This window comes from Macrotis lagotis, chromosome 1, assembly GCF_037893015.1.
Source record: "Macrotis lagotis isolate mMagLag1 chromosome 1, bilby.v1.9.chrom.fasta, whole genome shotgun sequence".
Classification (NCBI taxonomy): Eukaryota; Metazoa; Chordata; class Mammalia; order Peramelemorphia; family Peramelidae; genus Macrotis; species Macrotis lagotis.
This window is the reverse complement of record NC_133658.1, coordinates 501,987,628-502,010,006: the sequence shown is the minus strand read 5'-3', so window position 1 is coordinate 502,010,006 and position 22,379 is coordinate 501,987,628. Positions and strand designations below refer to the sequence as shown.

General features: G+C 37.3%; 2 long non-coding RNA genes across 2 annotated transcripts in view; one reads left to right on the top strand and one right to left on the bottom strand.

The window, feature by feature from the left end:
- Nucleotides 1-22,379, top strand: part of LOC141506856 (uncharacterized) — a 73,818-nt gene that overhangs the window by 13,231 nt on the left and 38,208 nt on the right. The window lies entirely within an intron of this gene.
- LOC141506858 (uncharacterized) lies at nt 588-13,715 on the bottom strand. The gene is made up of 3 exons (XR_012473993.1): nt 12,436-13,715; nt 3,062-3,163; nt 588-1,112 (listed from the first exon to the last, which is right to left on the bottom strand). It is a non-coding gene; the product is annotated as an uncharacterized LOC141506858 (long non-coding RNA).

Below are 22,379 nucleotides of genomic sequence, written 5' to 3'. Positions count from 1 at the left end.
GGTAGGTACTTAGTGCAAGGGAAAAAAATAACAATTTCAGAAAGAAAAACTGTTTATGCCACCACACACTCAGGCCATAAACAAAAGCAAAAAGGGAAATACCAAATTACCAGTTCTACCAAAGGTGTTTACAAGAGTCAGCTTTGAGCAGAGCAAATGAACAAGCTCAGAAATGGGAGCTAACTGAGCCCAATTAAACTAGGGTAAGAAAATGGGAATAATACTGTCAGTTTGTTTAAATGGCAAAAACAGCTGCTCTTACCAAAACTCCAGGACAGGAGCAGGTGATCATAAGTGCAACTGCCACCACTTGGGAAGGTAACCACCTTCCTGCATCTCTCTTTCTTTCTGAATTTGTTATTTTTTCTCCTTGCATTAAGTACCCAGCCCATTCCAAAATCATGAAATATTTCCTTACCTGAGGTGAGAAGTGAAAACTCAAATTCCCAGAAGTCTGTGCAGGTCCAAGTCACTATAGGGGAAACAGATTCTGCTACCCCTCTAGAGGGTTGTCCCTGTAACATTTTGCTCTTCCCAATTAAATATCTTAAGGATACTTTTAATATGTATATGCATTATTTTAATAAACTATTTTTATGGGTGTTAAAAGTAGACATGGTTCAGTGATCATTCTTTCTCAGTATTTTTTTTAAATATTGATAACGTCCAAGGTTTACTTTGAGTCTTTGATATCCTCTCACACCTTCAGATACTCTTGGTTCCCCAAAACTATGGTCCTTCTAAGAAAGACTTCCTCCAAATATCCTCTTACACCCTGCTCCTGTGTCACTCTGTCCTAATACTATCTCTACTTCCCTAAGCTATATATAGTGGACTGTGGTACTATAATCCAAATATAATGCTGTACTATCACTGAAGGGAAAAGAGTTTGTCATAACACTTCTTTATAGTCTTTTCCATTTTCCATCTTCTTGTTCACCTTCCAGTTTGATCCTCAAATGCCCTGGAGATGATCTTTAGATGATCTTTCTTACTTAATTGGATCTCTCAAGTTTCTTATAAACTTGCCTTTCCCAGTACAGTATTTCCAGTATTTCTTGATACCTGATGCTACTCTTCATACACTGCTCACAAGCCTCCACTCTCTTTTTCTGCAGAAAGAAAAGAACAACAAATGAATGCATGACTTCCATCTCTTTCCTGAAAAGATCATGCACTTGCTGACCAAAGAATGTCTTAAAATCTCAGTCTCCTTACCAGCTAAACTTCCTCAGGAAATAGCAGCCTGCACTAACATTCTTTGATTTCTTAATGGAGATCAGTACCTAGTTCATTGTTGTTCTCTCCTCCACAGCTGCTGACTATTTATACAAAGGGACTCCAACAATCATCTTGAAGCACCCTCAAATGTCTTAATCTCCCAGTTTCTCTTTTTCTTCATATCTCATGACTTACTCCTTTACTCCATCTCAAGTATCCACAAAGACAATCACACTTTGGAGTTCTCCATTTCCCAAAAGTGTTCCACTTCCTTGATCAAAAATTCTGACATTCCATTTGACTTTAGCCTTCTATTTTTCTATCTTTCTCTATGTATCACTCCTAAACCTATCCTTTACTTTTATGGCATCTTCCAATTTCTGTATCGCCTCAATCACCTTTGCTTTGATTTCATTTATCTCCCTTTGCCCTAATGTTAACAGATTCAATTCCATACTCTTCTATACTTTCAAATAATCCTTTTCTCTCCTGTCCTATCTTGGCTCACCTTGTACCAAATTTTAGTTATTCCCACTATCTGCCTTCTCCAAAACTATTCAACTAGCCACTGAATGGAATTTGAGGAAGTCAAATGCTAAGTAACCTTTATACTAAATGAGCTTTTATCACATCAGAACAGACCTCCTTTTTCTCCTTAATTCTTCTTCTTTCAAGTTTTCCCCACTTTTCTCTTGCCAGCTCTCTCAGCTGAGGACCGTGCCCTTTTCTTTACTGAGATAATTTAAGCTATTCACCCATAAGTTGTCTCTTTTCCCCTATCTCTTCTCAAAATCCTTTTAATATCATCTACATCTATGATATCTACAGTGGAGCCCTTGATCCTATTCCCTTCTCACATTATATAGCAAATTATTTCCTGAATGATTACTTCTGTCCCTTCCCTACTGTCTCTGGGCATGCTTCCTTTTATTATTTATTTATTATTTTAATATTTTTATTATTTATTATTATTATTTTATTATTTATTCCTTTTGTAATATATCTCAAAAGAAACTGCTCTTCCCCAAATTATGATTTTTTTCCTAGCCTTTTCTTTGTCCTCATCATATTTGACTTCTCTATTTGACACTGTTGACCACTCTCTCCTCCCGAATATTCTCTTGGTTCTTATGATACCATTCTCTCTTGGATCTTCTATCTAACCATTGCTTCATTGTTTCCTTTGCTAGCTGATCATTAATAACATACACAAACACACATACATGTACATCCATTTTAAGTGTTTTTCAGAACACTGACATTAGTCTTCTAGTTTTCTCTTACTATATATTCTCCTTTAAAAATTTCAACTTCAATGGGTTTAATTACTATCTCTCTACATGGTTCAGAGATTAGATCTAGATATCCAGTCCCAGTCTTTCCTGAGATCAAATCCATATCTCCCAACTACCAGTAGATCATTTAAAACTGTATATTCTAGTGATATCTAAACCTCAGAATTTTAAAAATAGAATTCATTATATTTACCTAAATCCCTTCCCCTCATCTAAACTTATTTATCTCAGGAGAAAGTGCCACTAAGACTTCCAAGTCAGGTGATAACAAGATGGATGACTAGACATTCTAGGATTCCCTACTACCTTTCAAACTTCTTCCAAACAGAAATTAGTCTCCAGAGATAAAGCAACTTCAGGTGTTTTCATGGTCAAAGACTTTTGAAATCCAAAAGAAAATTTAAAAAAAACCCAAAACCATGAATGCTTCCCTAGAGTTCACTAAGCACTCTCTAACCCACTACACTGAAGCCCACCACATGGCCCGAGATTGTGGTCCAGACACAGGACTGTACATATAAGCTTGTGATAAAATCCAGCCTCACACAGGTGCTAGATGACTGCTCTCTTTCCAGTGCTGTGGAGCTTCAGGCTCCAGGTTGCAATTTAGTCAAAGATGGGAAGCAGCAGAGTACTCCAAAAGTTTGCTGGGAATATGACAGAAAAATAAAGTAGAAAGAGAGTTTATCTGACACTTATGATCTATAAATGAAATGACTTGTTTCTTATTTTTTCCCTTTTTTTGCTATCCCAGGTTTTTTTTCATTCTTTCTTTTCCTTATAATTTCCTCTTTTTCTTCAGCACTCCAGTATCTGAATTTATTTTGTTTATGACCATTAATTTATCTATTCTACCCTTTCTCTTAAACTTGTCCATTGTCCTTACTCTTCCTATTTCCTTTTCTAGTTTAACGTATTTTGTATTGAAATCTGTTTATGGAGGGGATAGGAGTGGTGTGGAGAAAGATTTAATAGTATTCAATCTTCCTTTATTATTGAACATTAAAAATTCCATGAGCTTTCAAGGAGTGCTCATTCTCCCCATCTCTCTCTCCATGCTTAAATATTCTCCATCTTTTGTGATAGTGATTTTCCTTCTCTTCCTCCTTTTCCTTCAAGTCTGTTGGACCTTTCAAACTAGATGTTCTGAATTTTTAATTCATTATCTTTCTGATGCAGGGAAGATGTTGTACCTATCTGGAGAATTCTGTTGTTCAAAGTGACTCCATTAAAGGATGGGAGTGGCCTTGGATTGTTTACCTTTCTTACAACTTCCCCCAGCTTCTGGTTGCCAGCTACTTGACCCTGCCCATTGATGCTGGCATGACAGGAAATGACATGTTGGACTTGTAAGTCACAGATCTTGAGACCCAATATGTAGCTTGCCTATTAGAGAATACTTGAGCCCAGTGCTTGGCCACTCCCCAAGTGCTTCCCTTTGTCCAGCCCACTATAGAAAAGCATTTAAGAGAAGGACTTGGCCCTCCTTAGGCTTGGTTTTTCTTTTGAACTCTACTCCTAGCCTTGCAGGGATGGCTGTCTCTCTTTTTTAGGCTACATACTTCTGGCTTAACTTCTGCTGGAGTACCATGGTCCCTTCTGCCATGTGGCTGAACTAAGCCATGCCCTTATGACTCTCTGAACTCTCTCTCTCTCTCTACTCTAATAGCCTGTCCTCAAAGTGCTTGTTGTTTTTTTTCTAGGAGGTTTTAATCTGTATACTTTGTAAGCTTCTATAATAAATCCTGAGCAGTTTTTAATCCCAGGGATTACATGAATTCAGTCACTTTTCACTAATTCTCAATCTCTTTTTGGTGACCCCAGTTTTATCCACAACAGTTCCACCCAAATCATTATTCTTCCCAACTTCATTATCATTGACAAAGCTAACATATAATCTTTTCAGTCACCCATGTTTACAGTCTACCACCTTCAAAGCACTATGCTATGTGAGGATACAAAGAAAAAACAAAATAAGTCTCTTTCCTCAAGGTCACCCAATAAACTCTTGTGGTTCCCTATTGCCTTCACAATCAAATACAAAATGTTCTATCTTGACATTCAAATCCCTTTATAACCTATCCCCTTTCCTTTCCAGTCTTCATGCACCCTTTAGTCCAGTGAGATGGGCCTCTTGGCTACTGCATGAACAAGGCTCTCTGACTCTCAATTTGGGGGTATTTTCTCATGCCAGTAATGGTCTCTAGCCTCCACTCTACTTACCAACCTCCAAGACCTGTTAAGTCCCAGCTAAAATCCTGTCTTTTACTGGAGCCTTCTCCAACCCTTCTTAATTCCTGTGTTTCCCTTCTGTCTGTATCTTGCTTTGTCTATAGTTGTATGTAAGTAATTAGATTGTAAGCTCCTTGAGGACAGAGACTATGTTTTGTCTTTTTTTATCTTCAGTGCTTAGCAAGTGCTTGGCACATTGCTATTGTTCAGTTCTATCTGAATCTTTGTGACCCTGTGGACCACTGAATGCCAGTGTTAGCCCTGGGGTTTTCTGGGCAAAGATACTGGGAAGTTGTTTCAGTGGATTAAGGCAAACAAAGGTTGGCCAGGGTCATACAGCTAATAAGTGTCTGAGGCTGGATTTTAATTCTGTCCTGGTACTTAGTAGGCCATTAATATGCATTTGTTGATTAATTAAAATAGAATTTGTTCCCTAACAAGTTCGAAACATGTGCAAAACTATACAAAGAAATTTCAAGGAGAATATTTACTAGTTGAGAGTATTAGGAAAGACTGAACTGTAAGGGAAGCTATTGATTGTAAGAGGAGGATCAAGGAAGAGCTACATTCCAGACAAAAGCAGCTTGTATAGGCTAGAAGATAACCTGGAGGCAATCAGGAGATTTCAATGGAACATGTCAGAGGCAATGAGCCCTGAACTAGGATAGAAACTGTGGATAGAGACAAGGACATATGTAATGGAAGAAATGAAAATACTTGACAATTGATTGGATATATAGGGAGTAAGAGAGGGAAGTCAGAAATTAAACTAAAGATATGAGCATAAGTGATTAAAAGGATGATGGTGTTCTCAACAGAGGTTGGAGGAGGGATGAATTTAGAATTTTTAAAAAGTTTCATTTTGGACTTGTTAAATTTGAGATGCCTATAGAGTAGTAATGCACAAATGTCCATCTGGCAGTTGTTAATGCTAGAACATCATTTGAGAGAGAGATTTGTCGTTGTTCAGTCATCTAGTGACATCCAGTTCTTTGATACTGTCCATAGTTTTCTTGGCAAAGATACTAGAGTGGTTTGCCATTTCCTTCTCCAGTGGAGTAAGGCAAACAGTGATTAAGTGATTGACTTTGCCCAGGGTTATACAACTAGTAAGAAATTGTGGGTGAATTTAAATTCAGGTCTTCCTGATTTCACAGCCAGAGCTCTGATCCCCTGAACCACATATCTTTTAGGACAGAAATTGTTGTTGTTGTCCAGTAATTTTTCAGTCATGACTGACTCTTCATGCCTCCAGTTCGGGTTTTCTTAGCAAAGATACTGGAGTAGTTTGCCATTTCTTTCTCCAGATCATTTTTACAGATGAAGACACCAAGGCAAGCAGAGTTAAGTGACTTACCCAAGGTCATATAGTAAGTATCTGAGGCCAAGTTTGAACTCAAGAAGATGAGTCTTCCTTATTTGAGGCCTGACACTCTATTCACTGTGTCACCTGTCTTGCCAGGAATTAATTAAAGTTGGATTATAGATTTAAGAATTATATGCAGGATGAGGATAATATACTATGGGAATTGGCAAGATCACCAAGGGACAGTAAAGGCTGGCACAAACTGGAAGCAAGATTTATTTTTTGCATAAACACCTCCACTGAAGAGACCCTACCACCTTTAACTTTTAAATAGTTTTATATTAGAAAGTATTTTATTATCACTAGGATATACCTATGATCTCGAGTTGGATATTTCCTGAAATAATATAGATGGTAACCTATTCATGCCTGCCCATCCTGTGTACTCCTTGCTACATCCTCTTATATGTCTCCCATGGGAACACTTCACTTTTTGTTGCTATGTTGAGAATATCAGTGGAGCACATGAGCTGCTCATCAGTTATCCCTTGATCTTTCCATTTCACTACATATTTTTTTAAAATTACACATTAACTTGATAACATACCTTATTGCAGCTCTTTATATTTCCATATTACATTTATAGACTACTCTTGACTACTGTTCTTTTTTTTCCATTGCCCTTTGAGAAATATTCATTTTTATTTTTTTTTTAGAACCTGTTTTATTTCATGGCTCAGAGACATTCCACTGGTAATTTTTTTTTTCAGGAAGAAATTTGGATTAAATTTTGTGTTTCCCAAAGGCTGCCCTCTTTACTTTTCTCCTATTTAGTTCTGGTCCTGAATCATCTTTTGCAGGTGTCAATTTCAGATACATTCCAAAAAAATCTTTTAGTTTTTGCTGGTCACAAATGTATAATAAAGGAGAGAGTGTGAGGCTAGGAGTGGAGAAGACAGTCTCCTTTCAGAATGAAAAAGGACTTATTAAGCACCATTTTGTGCCAAGTAAATGTGGATTCAACTACCAAAAGCAAAACAAAATGTCTACTTACATTCTAATAAGAGACGTCTACATAAAGGAGAACACACTGAAGTGGTGGCAGGAAGGAGTCACAGGGATGGTGAGTGTGGTCATAGAATTATTGATAGATCCTTTCCAAGATAAGACACATTGATTTGATATGGGACACAGATATGAGACAGAAAGCATGGATGTGAGGGTAAACAGGGAAAGTATGGCAAGGATATGGATGGTCAAAGTATATTGTATTAGATTTGGGGGGGCATCTAGATATGATGAACTCTTATCAGTTGTAGTACAAGCCCCCAGAGTGGAATCTAGAGTGCAAGGTTAGACAAGGGTGAAATGCAGTAACATAAAGATGATGGCTACAATTCATTCAGGATTTCATTTTGTCACGTTTTTCTCTAGACCATTCGTTAATACAAAAAAGATGGAAGGGGTTTGATAATTGAGAAACTTGGGGACTCAAGAGCCCTGGCAGATACTTGAGAAAGCAGCCCCTGTGTAGAGGAGGTTCTTTCAGAGTAGTTTTTTTTTTTTTTAACAAATAACAACAATAACATATAAGGAATACCCATACTAAGGAGGAAGTGTCTAATGGATAGTGCCAAGTTTTTGCAACCTGGAAGCTGTGTTTCAAAGATAGACTAGCGTGAGTGACCTAATTAGGTAAAGCTTGGTGACTAGGGCAAAGGAAGTTTCTTTTTTAGTCAAGACTCATAAAAAGCACCAATACCCAATTTACATAACTTTTTTTTTCAAGGCAATGGGGTTAAGTGGCTTGCCCAGGGCCACACGGCTAGGTAATTAAGATTTGAACCCAGGTTAGCCGTCCCCACAATACTTCTTTTTTTTTTGCAAGGCAAACGGGGTTCAGTGGCTTGCCCAAGGCCACACAGCTAGGTAATTATTAAGTGTCTGAGATCGGATTTGAACCCAGGTACTCCTGACTCCAAGGCTGGTGCTTTATCCACTGCGCCACCTAGCCGCCGCCCCCCCCCCACAATACTTCTTAAAGAAGAAATAGGTGCAGAAAGCCTCAGAACTTAGATTAAAAGTGAAGTTACAACAAACTCCACAACCATGGATCATTGTCCTTTGGAGACCAGTTCCATGTCAAAAATTAAGTAGTGTGATATCACAGCAATTTTATTGCCATGATTTGCTTCTTTGGAAGTGCCTTTTGGCTCCATGATCCTCATGTGAGGCTCTCTATATGGATTCCCAGTTAGAATCCACAATTGCCATGGATGCTATGTATACTTGTGGGCATATGTTTGAAGTTAATAGTCAAAAGTAAAATTTTTTGTTACTTTTTTATGTTATCAAATACTGTTGCTATGAATGTTGCATTCTCTATAAACACATTGGTAGGGGAATCTATGAGCTGTGGTTAAACCTGGTGTAAACTTTTTTTATGGAAGATCAATTCTATAAATTGAGGTGTGGCTTAGTTACCAATCATTAGATATTTTTTTAGGTTTTTTTTTTTGCAAGGCAAATGGAATTACGTGGCTTGCCGAAGGCCACACAGGTAGGTAATTATTAAGTGTCTGAAACTGGATTTGAACCCAGGTATTCCTGACTCCAAGGCCGGTGCTTTATCCACTACGCCACCTAGCTGCCCCAGCACTCATTAGATATTGACTGATAGATGAGTGATAGGTCATCTATATAACTGTATTTCATAACTCAAGACTATGCATTCTTTACCTACTTTGCTTTTCATATAAAGTTTGTCAGACCAGTCTTGAGTGATTATAGACCTCTTTTTACAAGAGGTTCTGCAATATTACATGATTTTATGCAGCCTTCATAATGGTATCTACAAATAGAATCATCTAGACTCTCTAATCTATCTCTTCCATTCTCTATTCTTCCATCAAAATGACCACCTTTGGCAAAGAAACATCTCCTTTTTTCTCTCATATAATAGTTGTGATTAGAGGGGAAATTGAATAAAATGATCTCTTGTTTCTCTCAAGGATCATAGATTTAAACTTGAAAGGGACTTGTGATGTCATGAATTAGATTTGAGTGAGGGGGTGTTATGCTAAGTCATCAGCTTCACTTTCTCTTCCAGAGTCATTTGGGTCCACTGTCCAGATACAAATCAAGATGACTGGAGATGGCCCTGGATATGAGTCAGTCAGGGTTAAGTGACTTGCTCAAGGTCACACAGCTGGTTAGAGCCTGTCCTCTTGACTCCAAGATCATGCTCTATCTACTGCACCATCTAGTTGCCTTTATGTAAATATTAGCTATTGTTATTTTGCTTTGCTGAGTTTTGCAATCAGCAAACAATAAGCTCAGTGAAGTTTTATATTCTCTCTATGTATTGGTCAGATGTTGGAGACATAACAATAGTCTACTATGGACTATCACTTGCAAAACCTTTTGATCCTTTAGTAATACCTTCATCACAGGTGTCCTCACTGTATATACATTATTCTTATAAAGATTTCATATAGATATCCATGAAATATAAACTCTAAACTTGACACTTTGTAACTACTAAGCATTGCACCTAGTTCTGTCCTCTGAAGTCAAAAGGAATAGATTTAATCCCATTCCTATGTATTTAAAGATAACTATTGTGTCACTACATCACTTCCAAATCTTTTCTCCAGGATAAACACCTAGATTTCCTTCCACAAAAACTCATTTGATCTGATTCTCCCACATTCTCCAATTTATTAATGTCCTTTGTCTATCTGAATGTATATGCTCATTTACACTTTGTATGTATATCCGAGCACACATGTATTTAAGCTTATAATTCAAAGTGTGTGCATGTATGCAAAGGTACACATATACATGTAGATATTTAAATGTAGTTAAGTATTTACTATGTGCAAATATATAATATATATATGTAGATGAAGTAAGTTGATGGATAAACATTAAATATAATTATCATGAAATTCCACTGTGCTACAAATATGGTAGATCCAGATCTCTTTCAAGCTACATAGTACTTTGGATAGTGCCTTCTTTTGCATGAGATACTCTCAGAAAAGCTACCTTAAAGTCAAGAAGGCAGCTAGATGGTACAGTATATTTAGGAGTGTTGAGCCTAGAGTCGGGAAGATCCAATTTCAAATTTGACTTCACACTTCTTAAGCTATGTGATCTTATGTAAGTCACTTAACTTTTGTTTAGCTCAGTTTCCTAAAGTATAAAATGAGGATAATAATAGGACCTACTTCAAAGGCTGTTGGGAAGACTGAATGAATTACTTATTAAAGTGCTTAGCTCAGTACCAGGTAAGGAGGTGGTGGTGGCACTCTTGTACAGCTATATCCAAATCCATTCTAAAAAACTGGGTCAAGAGATACATGAGTCATGCAGGGGACACACTTGGTTAAAAGCAAAGGCATTTATTGATAAAAGTATAAGAAAGTAGCAATAACAGAGCCTTTACTCACAAACTTACGACATACTCTTTCACCAACAAATAACTTTTATATATCTCTTCAATGGAGATGTTATTTCTTCCCCAGAAAAGGATAAGTAGGCTCTGTCACGCCTCTTTTATCTTAGAACCAAGGGGGATTAAATGAGAATGGGCTGGTGAAGGGAAGGCTTGCATTTGTGGGGGAGACAAGGGAGAGGGCCCTTCAACAACTAGTAATCATCTAAGGGGAAGGGGGAAGGGATATCCCTGATTCTTGCCACTTAGTCCCAGAATATAGTGTAGCTTTTCCTACTGGATGGAGTATGTTACCTCCAGAATTTAAGTTCATTTGGAGCACAAAACAGCCAAACATCTAAGAAGAATTCAAAGGCATTTAATCTTAAAATCCACATCCTTCTGCTTTTTAGGAGAAACATCTCTTTCCCAATCCTCTACTTAACTTAGAGTTAAGAAAGTTTCCTTTAACTCTGGCACATTCTTGATTGCCCAACTTCAAAATCATTTTTAGGATCTGCCTTTAAGGAAACCATCACAGGCTTTCTAGGTTTAAGGCCCTTACTCTCTAGCTTTTTTCCACCTTCAGGTTCTTTTGCTGTATCTGGGATCAGATTAACTGGAGTCTCTAGTTCTACCACTTCTTATGGGAAAAATCACTTAAACTTTTGGGACCTCAGTATTCTCATTTGTCAAATAAAGGGACTGGACAAAATGACCTCTACAAATTCCCTTGCAATTTTAATATATGATCCTTTGAATCCACATAAATGAAAGGTTGGGAAGAAAAAAGTTTCAAATGGAACTTCTATCTTTGAGCTACCTTACATTTGGAAACAATGATATGGAACAAAAATGGATTCAGACCTGGTAGGAAGGTTAAACCCAGTATTATTTTTGAAATGAAGTTTCTGGTGGAATGTCATAGTGATGTTTGACTCTGTCCTGTTTAATGTTTTTATCAGTGGCATGATTTGTGTTGTGGAATAAGAAGACAATGAATGAATTTGGGGGAAGAATCTTCTTGGAAAAAGCAACCTCTGAAGTCAAAGAAACAGAGTTGTTGTATTGTGTAAATAGAGAAAGATCCTAAGGCTAGCCAGAACAGGATAAACCTTCTAGATTTCTATCTTGAAGGAGGCCTCCAGTGTCTTAGAGATTTCCTGTTAGGATAAGACTGATGAGACCTTCCTCAGAAAAATGTATCAGCTCACTGGAACAAACCTGATCTCAGCAAATCAGGAGTCCCCATGGTTAACACATTCTCTCCCTTGCAAAGTCAGCTGCCCATCAGTGAGTTACCTCATTTCCACAATTCACCTGACATTCTGTTCCTAGTACTCACTTTCCTAAATAAGGAAAAGTGGCTGGGAAGCCCCTTAATTTTGGTTCTTTCTACAGCAAATAATGTCATTCTAAAGCTGTGTAAAAGGGCAGCTAGATGGCTCAGTCAATAGAGTATTTGGAGTGGAGTCAGGAAGACCTGGGTTCAAATGTGGACCCAGCTAGTAAACAAGTCTCTTCACCCTGTTTGCCTTAAACAATTGGAGAAGGAAATGGATCCGTCCAGTATCCCTACCAAGAAAACACCCATGTAGCATGGTCCGAGAGGTCACAAAGAGTTGAACAGGATTGAATAATAATGAAGTTATGCAAAAACCCTGTAGATATGTCTGTATCTTCCTTTATTCTGTGCACTTGCTGTCCACTTGGCACTTGCCCATCAACTGATGCTAACTGAGCTTATTTTTTTGCCTCGCCTCTTGACTTCTAAGTCAAATGCACTGAGGAGATAGGAATTATTCTCTAGAAGGTATTAAAACCTCTAGGTTAAGAAATTCTTCCACAAATTGGAATAACTCCAATAGAAAAACTACTGGGCAGAACAGGGGAGGACTTGAACTCTAGGATTGATGAAATGCCTACTAGATAAGATTTCTTACCTCAGCTTCCTTGGATCCGGTTATCTTAGGTGGGTGATGAGTCATTTTTCTCACATTTTTATACTATTTAAGATCTCCTAGAAGATAATTTGAAGAGATTTTAAGAAATTAGACAATTAAACTGATATTTCTGAGGGAACTGAGGGATAACGGAGGGAAAACTTTGGTATTTTTTTTTGTACAGAAGTACTGGCAGAATTGCCTCTTTAATCAGCATATCAGTTTATTTTCTGTGTCCTACTTTCCCTAACATGTGTCTCATGCACCTGAAAATCTCAGACATAAACTATTGCAGAGTTGGGAATCATGATTTGAATAGTAGCATCACTTCTTTAACAAGCAGCTTACAGTAACAGAACAGAATTCTATGCTTTGGTAGAGGGTCTCCTTTTGTTTCCAAGTGTGTATCCCAACTATAACTAAGAGAAATCAAAATCGTGTGCCCCTGCCACCTCCTATCACAAGACTAAGAAGCAAGAAATATGTCCATTCTGGTTTTTCCTACAATTTTACTTGGAGTTTTGTGTGTTATCTGGTTCTGAGATGCAAAGAAGAATTTAAGTTAGACTCTTCAAGAAGCAAAAACTGTCTCTCTCTCTCTTGCTTTGATAGTACTTATTTATGAGGGATAAAATGCCTTTGAGGGGAGACCCTTTGACTGGTAAAGATCAAAACAATAACAAAAATAGCAGCAGCAGAAGCAGGGGCAATCCCTAAAAATAAGGATTGTCCACTGAATCATGGGCTGATAAAGTAAACTACATTTTGAGTTTCCTCTGGTCTATATGGTCAAAATTTACTCTCAATGTGAAAAACAGCCCTAAGGTCTATCCTTATGTCACATCTAGAATGGATGTACTAAGAATCTAGTTGGCAATAATCATATGAAAGGGGTTTCAATTCTGACAAAGAAAGGGTTTTATGGAAGAACTTATTCCTAGTTAAGACTTAGTATCATTGGGACGAAGGAACTGAAGAGGGAGCAAAAGCATTATTGCTAGCTTAAAAGATTAAGACCAGGCATGAAACAACCAAAATATTAAGGATCTCTTTGTCCCCTGCTCTACCTGTAGCTCAGAAACGTCACTTTTCCTACTGTGGACTTTTCAACCCTATAGATCTCAAAATCTTCATTAAGAATAACAGGTGTTATTTGAAACTTTCAGCAGAAATATTCTCATTCAGCAATTTGGAATTATGCCTAAAGGGCACATTAGAACTGAACATAACTTTTGATTCAGCAATACTACTACTACTACTACTACTACTACTACTACTACTACTACCACCACCACCACTACTACTACTACTTCTCTTCCTCCTCCTCCTCCTCCTCCTCCTCCTTCTTCTTCTTCTTCTTCTCTCTCTCTCTCTCTCCCTCTCTCCCCCTCCCTCCCTCCCTCTCTTTTATAGGTGGCTAAGAATTGGAAATCAAAGGAATGCCTATCAATTGGGGAATGGCTAAACAAGCTGTGATATATGATTGTAATGGATTATTATTGGGCTATAAGAAACAATAAGCAGGATGATTTCAGAAAAACCTGGTAATATTTATATGAACTGATGCAATGTTGTACACAATAAGAGCAATACTATTTGATGAAGAACTGTGAATAATTGCTCAAAAACAAAATCAAAGGACTAATGATAGTGTCTGCAAGGAAAGAACTGATATTGATTGAATAGATTGAAGCATGATGTATTTCACTTTCTTTCATTTTTTTTCTTTTATTCAAGTCTTGTACAGAATGACTAATATGGAAATGTTTTATATAATTGTATACATATATCCTATACCTGATTGCTTACTATCTCAGGGAGAAAAGGTTAAAGTAAAGGAGGAAGAGGATATGGAACTCAATACTTTAAGTAATAATGTCTTAAATTTTTTTTTTAAAGAGAACTTAGTTACCAGTAGTATTTTTTTTTTTTTGGTAAAGCAATGGGGTTAAGTGACTTGCCCAAGGTCACACAGCTAGGTGATTATATGTCTGAGAACACATTTGAACTCAGGTGTTCCTGACCTATCACAGTACCATCTAGCTGCCCCTAGAGCTCCTTAGGACTATTAAAAGAGACTTATAAACAAACACTACCTAAGCTTCTCTATTACTCTCTCCCTTCCCTTGAGAGTGAAAATTTGTATTACTTTAGTGTAAAAGGAAAAGGTGACTTTATAATACTAGAAAAGGCTCAGTTCTAAATGGAACCAAAGCCAGTTTAAAAGTTTTAAAGCAAGTAGTCTTGCAGGGTGAAGTTTCAGAGCCTGCCTAGGTCAGGTATTAAGTCTTGTTTCCAGCTTGGAAAAAAAGAAACTCATGAGACTAAAATTAGGAATTAATTTGGAAAAACACAAAATATTTAAAAGTGGAGACCTGTCATTCATGTGAATGATTTGGCAGAACTTTATTGCCTAAATAAGTTAGAATAGCAGTAACCCAAAAGAAACTAACAGATGATGCATTTGCAAGTTATTAAGAAACTTAAATGGAAGAAATGTACTTGGCAAAATGAGGTAACTGTAAAACTGAAAATTTCAAATCAAATAAGAGAAAAATAAAATCTGTGTAGTGGCAGCTGGGAGGTCCAGTACAAAGTGTCTGATCTGCAGTCAGGAAAACTCATTTTCCTGAGTTCAACTGTAGCCTCAGACACTAGCTGTGTGTCCCTGGACAAGTCACTAAACCTTCAGTTACCTCATCTATAAAATGAGCTGGAGAAGAAAATGGCAAACCACTCTAGTATCTTTGCCAAGAAAACATCAAATCAATGGTAGAAATGTGCATTTCTTTTATCATATTGCTGATATGTGCCCTTCCAGTCTTCTGCCTTGGATCACTCCATTATCTTCTAACTTTTCTCCTACATACTTCTACATGTGTGCTTCTAAAAACAGCTGTTCTGAGTGATCTACTACAAATTTATGCCAGCTGGACTCCCCTTACTGGAAGGTAATCTTTCCTTATTTACATTTATTCAACGTCACCTCCACAGTAGTTCTTCCAAACTTTTTTATCCTTCCTAAAACCTCTTAGGACTCCTCCTCCTCCTACCCCACACCCCTCCATTGAGAACCTTGGTTATAGATCACAGAAAAAAATTAAGGCCATTTACCTAAGTTCCCTCCTCTCCTGTCTTCATCTTAGATTACTCAAATGGCTTCAGCCACTGTCTCCTCCCCTCCTATCACATAGGAAGAGGTGTCATTAAGGCACCTCAATTCCTTACCCTGAACAAATTTTTTTTTGTCTTCATTTTCAAAGATCATGACTTCAGGGAGGTGATGCCATGACAAGCATATGAATTGAATGTGAGTGAGGAGGCCCTGTGCTAAGTCACCCGCCTCACTTTCTCCTCCAGAGCCATCTGGGTCCAGTGGCCAGAAATGAATCAGGATGACCAGAGATGGCCCTGGATGTGAGGTAATCAAGGTTAAGTGACTTGCCCGGGGTTACATAGCTAAGTAATTTAATATTAAGTGTCTGAGGCCAGATTCAAACTCCCATCCTCCTGACTCCAAGGCCAGTGCTCTATCTCATTCCAGCAGATTACTCCCTTCAATTTCCCTACTCCACTATTATCTTCAATTGACTTCTTCCCTACCACAAACATGCCCATGTCTCCACCATCATCAAAAATCTCTCACTTGATCATTCCATTCTATCAATTGTCCTATATTTTTTCTGATACATACCTCTACTTTCACTCTTTTTTACATCCAGTTTTAGACCTCATCATTCCAGGGAAACCGCTTTCTCCAATGATCTTTTCATTGCCAAATTCAACAGCCTTTTTTCAGTTCTCATTTTTCTTTGCAATCTTTGAGACCATTATGACTCTCCTTGATAAATCTTCTCTCCAGGTTTTTCTATCTCTTCTCTATTAGCCCTTTACTGTTCAGTCTCCTTTGCTCTCTTTCAGGTCATACCCATTAACTGTAGGTGTCTCATAGGACTCTGTCCTGGGCCCTCTTCTTCCCTCCATCCTACTTCATTTGTTAATCTCATTAACTCCATAGCTTTAATTATTTCATTGCTCTTAACTCCCAAATTTACATATCTTGCCCTCCATTCTTTGCAGAATTCCAGACTTGCCTCTTCAACTGCCTTTCAAACAGAACTCCAGTAGATATTTTAAATTCAACATGTCTAAAACAGAACTCTTTCTCTCTCCCCCCCAAAACCCTCTTCCCTTCCCTATTACTTCCACAGATACCAACATCCTCTCAGTCTTTCAGGTTCAAGCTAAGTTTCATCTTAGACTCTTCACTATCTTTTTACCCACATCTGCCTAAACTCCTGACACTTTCTAACCTGGTACTGGCCTTTGTTACCTCATGCTTGTACTGTTGTAATAGCATCCTGGTGGATTTGCTGCATCAAGTCTTTCCCCACTATCATCTTACCATCCAGCCAGTTATTTCCCTAAATCCAAGTCTGATCATGTCATGCCCTTTCATTGCTCTCTCTCTTAACTCCGTATCACCTCTAGGATCAAAACCAAAATCCTCTGTTTGGAGCCCTTCATAATCTAGTCCCATCATATCTTTCCAATCTTATTTGGCTACAAGCCAAGAGTACAAAGGAAGGACAATGCATGCCTTTCTATTTACAGATGATTGTATTTCAATGCACCTTCTGAGGCTGAGCTGCAACAAAGTATAGATCATTCTGTTACTTGTGCTAATTTTGTTCTGACAATTAACACCAAGAAAACAGGTTCTCCACGAGACAGTATGACCTCATCCACACATAGAACCATCAGTTATCACAAATGGAGAAATACTGAATACTGCAGATCAGTTCACTTACCTCGGCAGTATTATTTTCAGGCATGTACACAAAGATTGATGCATACATTGCCCGTTAGTTCAGTGTTTGGGAGGCTCTGAAGGAAAGTATGGGAGAGAAAAAGTATTAGACTGCCCACCCAACTGAAGGTCTACTTCAGACCCATTGAGCTGACCCCATTGTGTATGCCTGTGAAGACCAGCCCCATGGCAGGAAAACTAATTAGTTCCATTTGAACTGTCTAGCTCTAATGGGCTGGCCCACATTGTTTGAATGTCAAATGTATGTTTGCCTCTGTTTTACAGAGAACATACACAAGGCATGTACTCACATATAGAGATCAGAAGCAATACAGGAACACTCTCAAAGTCTCTAGGGTCAACTGCAATACATGGGAGACACTAAAGAGTTGCCCTAGCATGCTATGCCCCCATCAAAAAAGGTGGGTTTTTTTTTAACAAAGCGAAATTTCAATAGCTCAAAAGAAATGAGATGTGCAAATTTAATGATATCACCACTTCAGATATTCATGTGATCTATTTATGCCAGATCTGAAGTAGTCTTCTGAGCTCATATTTGATCTGACCAGCCAGTTGGATATATTAGATCTTGATCCCAACATGATATCATTTTGTCCTCTTGGAAAGCATACCACTACCAACCCAGCACTCATGTCTTCTCACCTTGTGCTCTGGCCTCCTTGCTACTTATGAGTAAGACACTCCCACCTCTTGGCTTCAAGCATTTTCTCTGGCTATCCTCCCTGCCTGAAATGCTCTCTCTAATCTTTTCTTTCAAGTTTCCCTGGTTTCAAGCATCAAATAAAATCCTATCTTCTAGAATCAAGAGAAAGCTTCTCCAACTCTTAGTGCTTGCCCTCTTAGGTCTTGTCTTCCTCAATAGGGAATCTCTGCTCCTCAGGGTAGTGTATGTCTTGTTCCTGGCAGTGTTTGACATACAGTAGGTGCTTAACATTTATTGACTGATTTACAAGACTTTGATCAGCATTGGAAATAAAAGGGAAAATTAAAGGAAGTTGGAGATCATTTGGAGATTGTGTACACAGCATAGGTCCGAGGATATAAAATGCTCTTAGAAGTATAAGTTTTTTTTAAATGCCACTTAATTTTTATTCCCTTAGAACAGATATAAAGAATTGTTGGTTTTCTCTCAAGCTGAGACAATATAAAGTTCTCACATTTCTAGCAATGAACTTATATAGCATGAGACAAAAGCAAAGCCTTGGATTTAGTATTTTAAAAAGTTTTAGATCTCATTGACATAAGACATCTGCAAAATTGTAAATTTCCTTTGGACAAATGCTTGTTTATTTCTCAAGAAATTGGCTTTTGTTTTTTCATGATTTCTAAGCTTGATTCCAGAAATTTTTATATTCACATAGATGTGGATAAGTGATTGGAAATGTTTACTGTAATTTAAAATTGAGCCAATTAAAATTCTAAATCATTTTGCATTTGATAAGTTAGTTCAGTAAATTCATAGAGTGGTTGATATGTGTTCTGAATGGTAATGGCTGGTGCAACACCTTTAAATATATCAAGTACAGTAGTATCCTCTTAGCTGATAAGCCCATGAAAGCAGAGAGAAACTGTAACTTGGCCAACAACTAGGATACTGCCATGCATATAAAGGCATTGATTCACTTGTATTGAGTACAGAGTCCTCAGAGTCTGGGGTTAGCTTTAGGTATTAGTAAAAAGCAAAAGTGAAGGAAGTGAGATATAGATTCATCATCATAGTGAATAGTTGGAAGTTGAAGGAAAATGGAGATAAGATTTGAGTGTTTAATATCTGAGAGATCTGGTTAAAATGGTAATGACTATAAAACATTTTAGAATCTTAAACTTCAGGGGCTATCTTTAGTCTTTACTGTAAGGGGATAAGAACTCCCTCTACAACAAGATCCAACAAGTAATTAATCTACTGTTATTCAGTCACTTAGGGAGGGGACACTATCTTCCATGGTAACCCATTTCATTTTTGGGTAGTTCTGATTGTTATTTGATTTTCCTTTATATCTGTTCTACATTGATCTCTTTACAACATTCGTTTTTCTCCGAATACTTCCACTTGGACCAAAGCGTAACAAATCAAACCCTTCTTCCATGTTGACAGCTCTTCAGATCATTTAAGTCAGCTGTTATACCCCTCCCACAATTTTTCCCTCCCAAATATCCCATTTCCTTCAACTGATTCTTATATAATCCCAAGACCCTTTAACCTGTCACCCTGCTCTCCAGACAATCTATTATATATTAATATCCTTCTCAAAGTGAAGCACCAAGCAGATGTGTTCTGATCAGAGTGGGACTATTAGTTTTCCTTTTTCTGTATACTTCAAAGCCAAAAGATCTTGGCTCTCTCTGAACAACCTGAATCCACCTTATTTTTCTAATAATGGTTGAGTTACATCTTCCTAACTTTTCAAAACTTTTATACATTCTCTACTAGACTAGTAGTTTTTTTGAATATATCTAAATCTATATTGCCTTTTGTGAGAGCCTAAAACCTCATATTCTAATGGGGAGAGACTATTTAAAGGACTATATCTATATAAAATATATTGATAGTAAATGGAATATAATTTCATAGAGAACACACCCAACAGTAGAACCTTGAATAATTCTGATCAACAAGCATTTATCAGGTATCCACACTGGCCTATGCTCTATGCAAAGAATGAAACTACCTTAAGATAGAATTTTGATGAGGCAAATAAATGCTTTGGGAATAAGGGGAAAATGAGGAAAATCTCCTGCAAAAAATATTTTAATGGAGGTTTGAAGGAAGGCAGGGAAGTGGATAGAAAGACAAGGATGAGGAGAGAGAAAATAAATGCTAGGCATTTAGTGGCTGGGATGGGAGTTGGGTGGAGATGACAGCCACTGAAAAGGTACAGAGTGAAAAGATGAAAGTGCTGTTGTGAACAGCAAAGGAGACTAGTATGGGTGGATTACAGAGTGTGGGGAGGAAAATGTAAAACTGGAAGAAAAAAAAGGGCCTGTTGGTGAAAGTCTTTAAATGCCAAATAGAAAACTTGACATTTGGTTATAAATGATTATAAGGGAGGCGGCTAGGTAGCGTAGTGGATAAAGCACCGGCCCTGGAGTCAGGAGTACCTGGATTCAAATCTGTTCTCAGACACTTAATAATTACCTAGCTGTGTGGCCTTGGGCAAGCCACTTAACCCTGTTTGCCTTCCAAAAAAAAAATGATTATAAGGCACTATTGGGATTTATTGAGGTGTAAAAAAGATGAGACCTGCCCTTTTAAAAAAATAACTTTGGTAGCTGAGTGGAGAGACTAAAGTCAGGAAAATCAATTAGGAGGCTTAGTAAAGCAACCCTGGCAAGTGATGAAGATCTATAATATGGTTGTATATTTGGAGAGAAGGGAACATATAAATATCTTGTGAAGGTAGTTAAGACAAGGTCTAACAAATGGCTGGATATATAGAATGAAAAGTCAAGGATGACAAAGTTGAAAGGACAATGATAAATTAAGAGCATCCAGAGAATAGCAATTAAAATAGTGAAAGATCATTAATTAGTCCATATCATTTGAGAATCAGCTGAAGGTAATGTCAGTGTTTAGGCAAATAAAGGTATAAGTAAGAAACATTTCTTATATTTGGTTATCACATATTGTAGTGCTTTTTGCAAAAAGAATTATCACTCCCATCTTCACCAACAACCAACATTTGTTTGCACCAATAATTGTGCAAAGGATGAAGAAGTAAATTTTTTTTTATAAATTTACAAATCAAATCAACACCTACTCTGATAATGAATGACTTCAATTCAAAGGTGGGAATGGATGAGATCAATGAGGAAAATATGGGAAAGTATCAATCAGGAATAAGAAATCAAGAAGATCAAAGTTTTTGAAGGTTCCATGGAAGCCTCATTTTCAAGCATCATTAAAACTTCAAGAAATGAATCTAAGGTGTTAGTTAAGGCAAGCACCAAAAGGTATGAGAAAAAGTTAAACAGGTATGTCTAATATATATATATATATATATATATATATATATATAGAGAGAGAGAGAGAGAGAGAGAGAAAATGGCTCATTATTGATATGAAAGTCATTGTTCAATTTTTTTGTATAGTTGGAAGTTAAATTAAGCTAAGTCATTTAGTAATGAAAAGGGGAGATAACAAAAGATGGAATAGATGAAGAAATTAAAATTTTTTTTTTATTTAAGGCAAAAGGATTAAGTGACTTGCCCAAGATCACAAGCTAGGTAATTATTAAGTGTCTGAGGTTGGATTTGAACCAGGTCCTCCTGACTCCAGGGCCGGTGCTCTAGCCACTGCACTACCTAGATGTCCCTGAAGAAGTGTTTTTAAATCAAACTATTATAAAAAACAAAGCAACTACTGTACTTGGGACTACAACATGACAGTCCTGAATGTATTTATACAAAAACCAAGAATGAAACTAAATCAAAGATGAAGGGAAAAGAGTTGGATTAGACAAAGTATAGAAAGAAATCAGTATTGGAGAGAACACAAGTACTAGTGCATTGAGGGACAGTTTTACAAGGTATCTAAAGACAGTTAAAAATGCCAAAGGCATGGCGGGAAAGGAAAAACCCTCAAATCTTGCAAATATTGGAAAAAGTAATTAAGAAAACAACTACAAGCCTACCAACTGACTTTCTAATCTTAATAACCCTCAGATACTTTGAGGATTCTGAACAGGTACTGTATGGAACAAGCAATTATCAAGTAACATTATACAAAAGGCTACATTTAACATTACACATCTGACTAAAAGGCAAAGAATACAAGATTCCATTGTTTGTTCATTTGTTTTTCAGTTTTGTCCAACTCTGTTTACCCCATTTAGGGTTTTCTTGGCAAAGGTAGTGGAGTGGTTTGCCATTTCCTTCTAAGACTCATTTTATAGATGAGGAACTGAGGTAAACAGGATTAAATTATGTAACTTGCCCCGGGTCACACAACTCCTAAGTGACTGAGGCCAGATTAAAATTTAGGAAGATGTTTTCCTGACTTCAAGTCTAGAATTCTCTCCACTGTAACTAATTTATACAGCAAAATAACATTATCATGGCTGTCTTCCAACAATTATTGTCTCCATGAGAAGGGAATTCATTCTTTATAGTTATA